This window comes from Cyanistes caeruleus, chromosome 7, assembly GCF_971803275.1.
Source record: "Cyanistes caeruleus chromosome 7, bCyaCae1.hap1.1, whole genome shotgun sequence".
In the NCBI taxonomy this organism is placed as follows: Eukaryota; Metazoa; Chordata; class Aves; order Passeriformes; family Paridae; genus Cyanistes; species Cyanistes caeruleus.
Window position 1 is genome coordinate 38,194,145 of NC_141707.1, and position 13,511 is coordinate 38,207,655.

At 39.1% G+C, this 13,511-nt stretch overlaps 1 long non-coding RNA gene across 4 annotated transcripts in view; it reads left to right on the top strand.

The window, feature by feature from the left end:
- The window catches only part of LOC111932339 (uncharacterized), a 105,401-nt gene that overhangs the window by 50,938 nt on the left and 40,952 nt on the right, over positions 1-13,511 (top strand). For 3 of the 4 annotated variants that reach the window (XR_015289209.1, XR_015289210.1, XR_015289208.1), the window contains exons 2-3: positions 170-221; positions 13,278-13,374. This is a non-coding gene — a long non-coding RNA (uncharacterized LOC111932339). The remainder of the gene's footprint in view (positions 1-169; positions 222-13,277; positions 13,375-13,511) is intronic. The other variant, XR_015289212.1, reaches the window with a different exon arrangement.

The window sequence follows — 13,511 nt, forward strand, 5'->3', positions numbered from 1 at the left end:
CCTTGAAGGAAAAAACAAATCTCAAAAACAAACATTCCAAGAAAAACTGCAGAGATTATTTCCGTTATTTGGTTTTGAAATAAACTTGATATGTGTAAAGGTGGGAGATTATGATGCATTTTACAGCTTTTTAATTTTTTTTTGTATTTTATTTTTATTGATGCTACAGTATTGAATAAACAGGCCTTCACAGAACCTTTAGAACTGCCAAAAACCTGGAGGTAAGTGATATAATGCTAAGGGCACTGGGCTGTGTGCTGGGGTTGTGCCTCTTCATTTGTGTGAAAAGGAGGGGGAAATGAAACCCTGTGTTGTTTGGGGTTTGGAAACAACCTGGTCTAGTGGAAGGTGTCCCTGTCATGGTCTTTAGGGTCCCTTTAACCCAAACCACTTCATGATTTCCAGATGCTTTGTGAGGGATCAGTGAGACTCTTATGGCAAACTGTGGTGGAGTACAAGCATGAATAAAAGGCAAAATAAAATTATAGAGAAGTAATTTCTTAACTAGAATTGAAAAATATTTTAATCAAATCATTCAGGAATGGGAATGATCTCTTACAAGTCTGTAGAAGTCTTTTGAAATATTATTTCCTGTACACTCATTAGAGCAGTCTGGTAAAAGGAAATGATGATTATGCACATAATTTAGGAGAGAGAAGAAAAACTTGGATATTTCAAGCAAAGCTGAAAGGTTCGTACAAGTCAATCATTATGAGAAGAGAAACTCCTGACTTTGCATTTATATGTTTACATGAAATCATTTTTTGGAATAATCACTTTCTGATTCTAGACCCTTACCAAGAAATTTAGGAAACTTGTGCAAAGTGATGGCCTGACATTAGTTAATTTTCAGACTTCTCTGAAGTTCACTTTCCAGAAACTTCCACAGTGCTTGGGTGGTAGAGCTTTGTATCCAGGTGACTCCCAGTAGTGTAAGACTGGACAGGAAAATCTCATTAAATGTCCCACATTCATACAGAAAAATGAAACCCTGGCTAGGTTCTGGTTGCTTTTTATGGTTTGTGATGTGAAATGAGGCTTTTGGAAAGAAACCACCCATGAATTTTAAATGGATAGGGAGCCCACTCTACTGATCCTTAATTCCCAGGTCTTCTATCCTTGGTGCTGTCCTCTTTTATGTTTGGCTTGCACTGTAAGAACAGCTTCTGGGATATTTTATTATTAATATTTCAGTGATTTAAATAAAATATCTCACACATTAGGTTACCATGTGAGTAAAACGTGAAACAATCCCATGAAAGCTGTAAAAGTACCACCTACAAGCAAGAAATTGTCTCCATAATAGAAAATATTCGGGATAAAAATAAATAATGGAAGGTTATAATGGTTTAAGTTAAATAAATTGAAGTTTATTTGCTGCTACAACTGTATTTCCCAGTTAGTAAATTGCAATGAGATGCTTGAGATTGTAAATCCATCCTTCCTTGGGTCAGCCCTGTGAGAGAAGCAGCCTTGGGAGACTCAGCCAGGACCAAAGGGACTCAGCACGGCAGGGAGCCTGGATCTTCTTCTCCAGAGGTCACCTCCTTACCCCAAACATATGCACGCTTTCCTTGAGCAAATTTTGTTGATGTCTGTTTGCTAAACAAATGTTGTCCTAAATACACAAACTGTTGCATGGTTTCAAAGAAAAACCAGTTTGGTACTGATGATTCACTCCCCTGAGGCTCTGCCCAGGCAGAGTGATTCCCTTCTGATTTTTTTTTTTCCCTCTTTCTTTTTTCTGTTATTTTTTTTTCTATTTTCTCCCCATGAAATTTCATTTCCTGGCAGCTGAAACATTTCTGAGCTGTATTGTTTGCAGAGGGGACTCCCTCTTTTAGAGGAGTGTTAAAGTAGATTTAGTTGGTGTCTGGGTGTGTTGGAGATGAGGGTTTAAATTCAAGCTTTCCTTTACTTGGAGGTCAGTAATGAAAAAATGCACTCTGAGTCTGAATGGTTGGATCTTGTTCTGGGTGTGGGTTAACTGAGGGCCCTGATACTCTGCATGGGGGAACTGAGGCCTTGGAATCTTGGAAAAAGGCCTGCTCGAATGGAATTCCGAGCAACTTGGTCTGGCGGGAAGCGTCCCTGCTCATGATAGGGAGGCTGGAGCGAGATAAGATTTAAGGCCCTTTCCAGAAGTTCTGCCTTATTTCCAGCCCAAAGGCATTTTGGGATGATGTAAATTGCTGTAAAAGGAAAATTCATTCCGCAGTCCTGCTCTTGGGTCCTACTGCAAGTTGAGGATTGTGTGAGGGCTTCGCATCTGTATCTGAGCTTCGTGTGTTGTTGTTCCAGCTGTCACTTCTTGGGTAGGAGTTTATCACAAAGATGTTGTCCTTGCTGCTTCCCATCTTTGGTATCCTTTCAGGAAATAAAGCAGTTTGCAAGTGACACAATTTCTAGAGGAACTAAGGCGACAGAGAAAATTTTGGTGTCCTGACGCCACGTTTTGGATTATTTTTGACTTTTTGCTTTTTCCTCTCCATCTCTGAAATTGCTAATAACAGATGCTTGAATTCTAGTCAAGTGAAAAATTCCAATTGATTTCAAAAGAAGTTGGATTGGATCCTAGCATCAGTTTGGCACCTATGAAAATACAAACATATGCAAGGGCCTCGCTTTCAACTGAACTCAAAATCAATATTAAAAAAAAACCCAAACGAACAGCAAAAATTTTGAAATTAATGATTTAGAAGAAAAATCTCTGAAACTTACAGACACTTCAGATAGGAAATGTAAGGTATTGATAACACTTTTGAACAAAAATTTGAATAGAGCCTATCTTGTCTATTTGTCATGGAATTGCCTTTGACCTCAACATCCTGCCTTTCTGTGGGTTTTAAGTTCAGAAGTTCTTGTTTCTGAAGGCACCACACTTTGGCTCAGGTTCCCGTGTAGATGTTTGATTTGGGTTTACTCTTAGGGTGTTCTGTTCTAGCTGGGCTCGAGCATATGGTTTGATTTTCAAGTGAAGTGACACCACTTCTTACACATGCACATTACTCATTCCCCATGCAAGTTCAATAAAATCATGGCATCTTTTATTTTTTATTTAAAGCTGACAAAGAAGTCATACTTAAAAACCAATCTAGGAAATTACTTCATTGTCAAAATTATTTCCTCTGATCATTTCCATGCTTTAATTTTTATATTATTCTTACTGTAGCTGTGGTGGTGGACTTTTACCACTGGAATGAATGGGAAAATGACATCATAGTAAAATGTCATGTTTTTTCAGCTCTTAAATGGCTGAACTACAATTAATCAAAATTGGTGTGATTTTTATGAAGTGATATGCCCAATAATTTAGGATTTTAATTGCTACATGAAAAGTCTTATTTTTTTTAAAGGCATAAATGTTTAAGAATACCTTTTCTTTTTTTTTAAATAACAACACAAATTTAGTATTACCATGTGACTTCAACATCAAATATTGCCTGTATGGTGTGAAATGGTAAATACCATGTTGTTAAATGATGTCTACTTTTCTTTGCACTGTCTGGGAGGATGATATGCATAACTCTCTGCAAAAGATAGCTTGTTTGAAGTAAAGTTGCACTGAGCAGTGTATGGGATGGCAGCCTGCCAATTAGTGATCCATTTTCTAGAAACTGGGTTTGAGGCCGTGCCAACCAGTCACATACATCTTATCTTCAGCATCGTAGTGCAGCCTCGTAATTCGTGCAAAATTATGTTTGACGTTAAATTATAAACCCTTAGTGTAATAATAAAAAAAAATAAATAACCCTAAAAGCAAATTAAAAATTATGTTTTCACTGGAGCAGGTTATAAGCCCACTAGAAATGTGATCTGTAGTCATCAGTCTGTGGGCAAAATTCCATTTCTCAAGCATTGCTTTTTTTTTTTTTTTTTTCCCCCTCTCTACCCAGCAAAAAAAAGCTGCAATTCAGAAAATTAAATTTGGTTAGTGAAAAGAAGTATTTTTTATAATGTGAGGTGATGGATAAGAACTTTGTTTGTTTAAAAAAAAAAGTCAGATGTGATGCAGGCAGGGTTATCTCTGCCACATCCCTACCTATCACAAAAACTTTAGCTTTATTCTAAAAAGTGGTGGTTTTGAAGACAAAAGTAGTGAAGAGATAAAGAAAATGCTGTCCCAGGACCAAAATATTGTTGTGTGACCACTGCAGTGGTCCAGTAGCAGCAGGTTTGGGGAGGCAAAGCTTCTTTCTGCCCCACAGATGTGATGCAGATGTCATGGTGAGAAAAAGCTCACAAACAGATTTCAACCTTCAGAGGCTTAGAGAGAGAAAAGACAGAAGGATTGGTTGAAAGTAGAGTTATCCAAAGTGATAGAAAGTAATTTATTTATCTGTGTAAATTTGATATATTAGCCCAGGCCATATTGTGATATCCTTGTATCATAATAGTTTTGCATTTAAACTAAAAAAAAATAAAATTAATTTCCAACAAAATCTAGGAGGATTACTTGTTTTCATAAATGGTTTAAAATAAAGGAGTTTTCTGCTAAGAATTTATACATCTCCCCTCATAACCAAAATCCTGTGTCAGGTTCACACTCTTCCTGGTTTGTTTATATTATCTGGCAGGATGAGCTCAAAGGCTGGCAACATTAAAATCTTGGTGATCTTTCTGTACACAATTAAAAAATGTTGATCATATAAGCAAAAAAAAAAAAAGATAATTAGAATACCTCTGAACAGTCTAAGATTGTTGGCATGTAAAATTCTTCTCATTAACTAGAATTCAAGCTCCAGTGAAAATGGTTTTAGGAGGCCTTCGGTGCCCAAACATATGAAAATTAATCCAAAAACACTTAAAATGTGACTTTGAGTTACTTTACAGAGCAGACTGCACTTTATACTTGTGCCTCTAAGTTCATGCTTATCACCATCTTCTCACAAAGCTAGTGAGGTGTTCATATTTATTTATAAAGGCCTGAAAAGAGCTTATTCACTTTTAATTTGCTCTTAAATTAATTTGTTTGATTTGTTTTTAAATTGTTTCTTCATGTGGCCATAAAGAACATAGTGTGTTAACACCAAGATTCGGAGTTCATCCATTGAAATGTTTCCAGCTTTGATACATGGCAGTTTTCTCCTTGCCTGGTGGTGTCTATCATTCCCAAATAAAGGTTGGGATAAGCTCCATTCTTCAGGCATGGGACAGTGCAGCTTTCCATGGCAGTGGTGTTCCCAAGCCTCCGTGGAGCGGCAGGCACCATCTCTGCATCCAGGATGAGACCTCAAAATCACTGCCAGGTAACTCCAAACAGTGTTTACACATCTGCTAGTGCCAAATTAACTCCAGCAACGGGAATTAATTTCCTAGCACGTTTTGGGAAGGAAGAGGTGAATTAATTACCGTGGACACCACGACATCATCCAGAGCCTACGGTTAGCCGTGGGTTCGGATTAGCACAAAACCAGTTGTAATTGGGTTCTGCTTCTTTATCATTCAAGGGCTCTTTTACATGACAACAGGATACTCACATCTCCAAGGGATACCTTTGGCACTTCCACCATTTTCATTTCTTTGCACACTCCTGTTAATGAAATCCTGGAGCCAAAGCAGGACGTGGGGAGGTCTGTCTGTCTGCTTTATTTCACCTAAGCAAACTCTGCGCTCCCTCGCTGGCACAGGAAACATTTACAAAAGTTGTCTAAAGAGCAATTGCTCTTCTTCACCGGGGATGCTGGTCTTTGCTTGGAATTTAAATCAGGTTTGTGGCTCAGAAGGGGAATGTGAGGCTTCTGAGCTGTGTTTATGAGCCCAGTGCTGCTGATAGGCCTCAGGGAAGGAGCTCTCATAGGACTAGCTATGTGTTTAGGCAGCTCTATAGCCTCATATTGTTCCTCACCATTAAAATTGTGTGCAGAAGAGAGAATTAGGGGGCTTAAAAATGCATAATATAAATAAGCTCTGAATGCTGTCAAGTAAACACAATTGTATTGTTGAAAGTGGAGATCCTAGAGCCCTACTAGTGTAGAGAGTGGGCCCTCTGTCTATGGGGAAAAAATTAACTCAAATTGCAGGTCCACAAGTGGGTCTGCACTGCCTGCACTTGGTTTTGTTGCTGCCTGTATGTTTCCTGTGTGTTTTGCTATGAAGTCTCATTCTCTTTATCTGTCTTGACAGATGGAATCGGTAAATGTTACATTATCAAGTTTTATCTAAAAATGTCTCCCATTGATAGCGCATTTATATCGTGTCATAATAGCTCTTTGTACCAAAGCAAGGAGAGCTGGGAAAATCCTAACTAGTGAGTAAGCTTGCATTTTTAAAGTAGTAAAAAAGTTCTTTGTTCTACAGCATCCTATTTTTAGAGTGAACTTAATTAAAGTGAGTTAGGAATTTTGAAATCTGGAATAGGAAAAATTGGGTCATTATTAATTATTGTGTATATAATAAATCCAGGGGCTGTGGTCTTTTTTCTTCACAATGCACGTGTGTCTTCTCCTTCCTCACAGGCATTTTTCATTACCAGAGGAATCAGCTTCCCTTCTCCAAAGCCCTGGCTTAGCAACTTGCTGAGCTGAGAATCGAGCTGTAAGCACACAAGGAGGACTTTTTTTGGGGGGTTCACGTCCAGACGTTGTCAAGGGCATTTCTGTGCTGAATTACTCGTAGCACCCTGTCAAAACCCAGTTTCTCTAATACATCTCTGCAGCCACTTTTCCTCCTCCCAGCCCTTCAACACCTTCTCCCTTTCACCTGCTCCCTGTCAGTCTGCAGTCAAGGAATGCAGGTTTCTGTAAAGGGGAAGGTGAAGCTCTCAGGACCACAGGGAGTAATAATGTCCCCAGCTCATATTATTTTCTTGTGGTGTTCATATCCCCTGATCAATATAATTCATGTTGGTTTTCTCTCCCCTTTTTCTTCCTCTGACTCTTTTTCAGACTCAGCATTCCTCTTGTCAACTGCTTTTTCTTTCCTGTGTTCTTTCTCCCCATCACCCCCAGCTCCTGAGCTCCCTTGTCACCTCTCCAACTTGGATTCTTTCCCGTAGATACTTGGTCCTATTGTGAGTTCCCATCTGCCAAATCACCACCTCTGCTGCTGCTACACGTGTACAACAACTTGCTCTGGGGTTGGTCAGGACAGATCTGGCCTGTCCATGTCATCTGATCCTTTCTTTGCTTCTGAACCCCTGGGGAAAGAAGTGCCCAGGTAAAGCAATGCAGAATAGCCTCGATGCAAGAAGCTCATCTGCAATTCCTGGTCCTGGAATAGCAAATAGGATCTTTTCCAAATTGTACCATTGTTTCTATTCCTGTGTGTGCCAAAAAACACTGAAGAAAGTTGAATTACTTTTTTTTTTATAAATAGTTTCTAACAAGAAAATTGAAATGACTTTCTACCTTTTTTTTTTTTTTTCTTTAGTGTAGTTTTAAAAACTCACAGGGTTTTATTGCATCATCTTTTGAGAAATGAGAAAATACTGGGACATCAGTGGCTTTTCTCTCCCCTTCTCTCAAACTAGTCTGTACACTTCAGCTGGAGTTTAGCACTATTTGAGCTTTCCACAAAGATTTCCTAAATAATTTGTTCTAACTATGCCATGCTGGTAAGAGATTCTTCTGGTTTTACAGGCATTGCTAAACTGCCAGAGCTGCAGTGGTTTGTGCTGTTCAATATCTGTTTTTACCCTCATAATTCTTGGATTATTCCCTGTGACATCCTGTCAAATCTCTTCAGTTTGGACTCTTGTAAATGATGCCCCTTGGGTTTCTCTGAGTGCCTTCAAACAGACAGGAAATGTTCAGCAGTGATTAAAGCCCATCAATATACTCTGTCAAGTAGCTGCTGTATTTAAAACCATAGGTGGACAGATCTTAGCAGTGGAAAAATTGGTGAGATAAAGTAATTATGATGTTTATTTCTAGGCTACGTAAGAGGACACAAATGCCTACATATTTGTGAAAAACAAGGCACTTAAAAAAGATGAAAAAATGTAATAAGGACCAAATAACTCTCAATTTATATTTTGCCTCATAAACCACTAGTTTATTTTTATTGTAGATATTAATTAATATTAATATAAATACTAAAGTGCAAAAGTAAATATGTAAAGAAAGAAAATGAAAATTTATTGCAGTCCAGCATTCTTTTCAATTGAATATTTGTTATTCCTTATGTGATGTGCAGTTGGAATGGAATAGCAGGTAGAGAAATTATTATTTTTATCAGCTTTCCAGTAACAGGTAAGAGCTGATTCTTTTCTAGGCCAAAATTTCTCTGTGGCAAATTTAAGGTTTGAACTGCTGATCTCAGGCTTTGAATTTGTATCTGATGGACACAGAGAAAAGACATTTAATTTGCTGTTATATGGCATTAGAAGGAATTCTACAGTTACACATGGAAATTGGCTAATTGTTGGGGGGAAAAATGGAAAAAAAATACTAAGAAAAGATTGGGTTTTTTTTCTCTCCAAACCATGCATAAATCTCTTGATAAATCAGGTCATGCTTTGCACATGCAATAACACACACTCTGTATAATTTTTACAACCAATCATCAGATGTGTTGCACGCTCTAAGGAAACGTGTTGATTTAAGAATTTTGGTGCTGTGGTGGCAGATTTTCAAGGAAGATCATGTTGAGAAGTGCAAAGATTACCTCTCTTGTTCACTTGCCTCTGCACTTGGATCAAGAGGGTGCAGCTTATTTTGAAAACGCCCAAACTTTGCTTTAAATGGCCTGTCCAGGAATGAGTTATCCACAGCCCTGCCTTTAGTTAGGTTTTTTCTCACTTTGGAGCTTTTAAACATGAAGGAAAAGGTGGTTGAAAGGTCAATCATGTTGTATTTCAAGTTTCTAGAGCCTTCTGCAGCGAGCCCTCCCAGCAATGTGTGTCACCTCTGTGCTGGAGTGGGAAGCCAGCTCTGTGTTTGGGGCTGTTCATTAATTCAGCTTCAGAACCCCAAATTTTCTGCTCTTAGACCTCTCTTTTCTTCATTCCACATGCACAAAACCTCTGTCTTTTACTAAGGCTTTAAATACCTGCTGCAGACATTCATTGCTGCCTTTAGACACCAATGTTCAGTTTGCAAACCGATCACTCCCATTTAGATTTCACAATGACTGCTTAGATACACTTAATTAAAGTGATAGAGTTCAACCAAAAACTGTTGAGATAATTCCATTCCATCAGAGAGGAAATAGCATTAAAATCCAGAAGGAACCCCCCCTCCCTTTCCCATTTCTCCAGAATTACCATCAGCCATGAGATTATCTCCAAGGTTTCCTGGAGATGCATAAACCCAAAGCATGCCACGAACATCTACCCATGAATGGAATGAACCATCACTCATTCAAAGAAACAAAACCCCTTCTGAGCCTAATATCCTTAGTGTCATCGTTAATTACAATATGCAATCATAATCATTTTGGAGGTAGACCTGGGGTTAATTTGGCCAATCAACTGCTGATCATTAGCAGTGGCCTATTGAAGTGTATGAAAATGATCCCCCGTAGTTCCTACACGTATGACGGAAGTAATACATTGTGTTCTTTTTTCCTACAGGCTGTGTGCCAAAGTATTAGTTTTCCCTGTGACTCCAATTCACAATTACTGGATACTTTTAGTTCTTATCGTTTTTTTATGAACAGGTGGATAGGAAATCGTTTTGGCATAAAGTAAACAGGGAGAGGTGCTGCAATGGGCTGTCTCTGTTTTAAAGGCTTGTTGCCAGACTTTTATTTTTCTTTTTATCTTTCCAGTTTTCTTTTCATAGCAGGCTTTGAAATAATATGCAGGTTTGTTTTGTCAGAAGTACAAAGAAGGGGTCTTTTGTAGCATTTGGTTGTGTCACTCTTCTTCTACCTGTACTGACACTGTTCTGCTCCTCAGGACCTTTGTTTCATTTGACTGGTAAAAACTGATTTCAGCAAAACCCCAAAAGTAGAAAAAGATGAGTCAAAATCTCTGTTTTTGTTTGAGCATCCACATAGCTGTTAGGGCCTGTTACCATGTGAATGTATATGCCAATATACCTGTAAAATGGAGGAGGGTATTTATGTGAAAACATAAATACAAAATGTACTTCCATTCCACAACACCACAGAGTACATGATTATGAATGCAACAGTTTAAAATTATGGAACTTTGAAATATTCCTATGGTATTTGAATGGATAGACCTGCAGGATTCATCTTAATTGAATTAATTGTTTGTCCTGTGATTTGATTGCCTTTAGTGAAATCACAAAGTAAGTTGTTTGTATATGAAATTAAAGATGAAAACAAGTGGATCCAAGAGGTTCCTTTACACTGATAAAGTAACAAGTGGTGGCCAAAATAATAAAAGAGCCAATTCTCAGATAGTTTGGAGGCTGAATAAAATTAGACACCTACAGCAAGCATCTCTTTTTCCTGTGTCTAAAGAAGGATTTCCCAAATCAAGGCCACCAATCACATGTAATGTTTTAACTGCAGTGAATTGAACTGCTTCAAAGTAACAGAAGGGAAAAAAAAATTATATGAATGATCATATCAGCTCTTTCTCTTCTCTGTTTGAGGATTTTTGTCTGGCAAAAGGGATGCTGTATCTGAAATGGAACAAGGTAATGATATGGTGAAAGGAAGAAAAAAGCTATATTTGGAGGATATTTTCATTTTTTTAAAAAAACCCATTTTTGCCCATGCACTCTAGTGCCGAGGAAACATGAATGGGCACAAACGTCTATTTTTAATGAAAGAAAAAGAGTTGATTCACTCTCAGGCAGTAGTAACGTGTAACTTATTTTATAACAGCAAGAGCCAAGCATATGGTATTCATCATTAGCAGTAGCAACAGAAGCCGTTTCTGCTGGGCCGTGGCTGGATAGCACCGCTCCAGCGGCGAGCCCTGCCTCGCCGGGCTCCCAACTTCCTCTGCAGCCCTGCCCTGCCACCACTCCTTTTTGGGCTTCCCTAAAAACACAGCCTAGACAAGATTTAGAGATTAAAAGTAGACATATTTATCGAAGGGCCTTCAGGTGCATTAAGGGTAGATGAAGCCTCCTCACGGGGCTACAGCCAAAACGGACAATGGGCCACGGGTTTTTCACGCTTTTATAAGTTTGGTCCATTTGCATGTTGGGGATTCATCTTCCAGTTACAGCTTCAGGTAACAAAGTAATTTACCCCCAGCTGACTCATCCCCCAACCCACTTTTGTTTATACTTTTCCAGGCCTGAGGCAGTGAGGTGTCCTTGATTCCCAGGCCCAGAGAGGAATTGTTTTGTCTAATCAAAATGTGAAGACAGTAACTAACACTCCATATGGAGTTTAGAGTTATACACTAAAGAATTGCAAAGAGATTGCAAATATGTAAAAAATATAAAAGCTAAAATCCTATCGTGTCGCCCATGGCCCCAGCATGTCATCTAGGATTCCAACCCCATCAGCTGCTCTTGTATTTGTGGCCTTCTCAGTGAAACCAGTTCCATAATTAATGGTGTTTTACCTTTGTTTGCCCCTTTTTCATGCTACTGGTTGTGAGCTGTACTCATCTACAGGGCTATCAGGTCTATCTGAAGAAACACTATGTGACAAGAAGAGCTTTTTATTTATTTTTCCCACCTCCTCTCAGCAATTGGCTGGGCAGCTTGGAGATGTGAATCAAAGCTGGAGCTGTCAGTGAGCAGCTTTTAAAAAGTCCTTACCATTCCCCATTATCATTATGCTTACACACTACACCAGCAGCTAAACTTTGGCTTGATAGTCACAGCCATCATCTCTATTCCTCTATAGCTTTCAAAATGTTCCTCTAAAACAGAAATTCCTGGCAACGCCAGGATGGAGACAAATGTTTAATAATATCCTTGTTACTAATGATAAAACTGAGACACAGCTTGTTCCACGTGGCCAAACCCAAGTGTGTTATGCAGTGAGATATCTCCATGTGGGCAGCAACCCTGCCAGGCCCCTGTCATACCAGTCCTGGCTACCAGGACAGCCCAAAGGTCCCTGTCATACCAGCCCTGGCTACCAGGACAGCCCAAAGGTCACTGTCACACCAGCCCTGGCTACAACAGCCCAAAGACGCCTGACACACCAGCCCTGGTTACCACAACAGCCCAAAGGTTCCTGTCACACCAGCCCTGGCTACCAGAACAGCCCAAAGGTCCCTGTCATACCAGTCCTGGCTACCAGGACAGCCCAAAGGCCCCTGACACACCAGTCCTGGCTACCAGGACAGCCCAACTCTACCCCTGCAGACTCCTCAGGTCACTCCTCAGTGACCTTTGGTGTGCTCTCAGCAATTACCATGGGTGCTGTGTTAAATTTCACTCCAGGTGAGAGGAGGTTCATACAGCTATTTGTTTTCAGATATTAAGTTGGATGGAAAACTTTTTGCTGCCTTGCAATGGACTTTTAGAGTGGGGAAAACTTGAGCTCTGGGCTTTATTGTATTTGTGGATATTTAGTGATTGGAGATGGGGTGCGTGTAAATTGTTTATAAAACAGTAGAGATGCTAAAATTTCACATAAACTACAAAAAAAGGTGTGCTGAGGCCCTGGAACAGGTTGCCCAGAGAAACTGTGTCTGCTTCATCCCTGGAAGTGTCCAAGGCCAGGCTAGACCAGGACTTGGAGCAACCTGGGCTAGTGGAAGGTTTCCCTGCCCTTGGCAGGGGGTGGAATGAGATGAGCTTTAAGGTCCCTTCCATTCCAACTTATTCAATGATTTTGTAATTATTTGTAGCCTTTATTACCTGTTAAAATTCTCGTTCACAACTTTTGTTCTTATGAAAAGTCACTTATTCCTCAACATCAAGCTTTCCTCTGTTAATTTCTGTATTCATTTAAACTGAGAGAGATGAATCCAACAACAGACCGGCCTGTGAGCACTCTATTGTTGTTGTCCTCAAAATTCCAATTCAATTTGTACTTTGTTTTTACAAAATCCCATGATATTGTGTAAAACATTGTTATGTTATACCCTTACTAGTTTGTATCAAATCAGGAAAATCATTGGAGGCTATCATTCATCTCAGAACACTTTAATTAGTGGATTTCTTTATCTGTCTTAAATTACTAACTTCCTCCTTGAAACTAGAAAAGTATGGAGAGCATCATTAGTTCTGTGTCTGTATTGCACTTGAGCACTGCCAGAATTATAAGTCTGTGACTGAAACGTGCATTTTGCTTTCATTTATGTTCTAGTTTCCCCCCTTCCTTCACTGTATCACAATTTTCCATATGAAACACAGCGCTTCTGTCTTTCTGTTTCTGTTCAAGGCTGGTTTGTAACGATGGTAAGATTTTGTGAATACTAATACAGGTATTTGTATTCTCTACAGGGAAGGGAACATCGGTTCTGGTCTGTAAATATGTACAACAGTTTATGACTTTCATGAAATATTGGAGGAACACAGAGATGAGAAGTTTTGTAGTATGGTAAGAAAGCCAAAATCCAAACAATGCTTCAAAGGCTTTTAAAATAAATCTTTATGTTGGTGTTGACAAAACTCAAGTAGTGCCATTTGAGACAGATTTTTCCATTGAGAGACAATTTCAAAAGCACAATTATATTC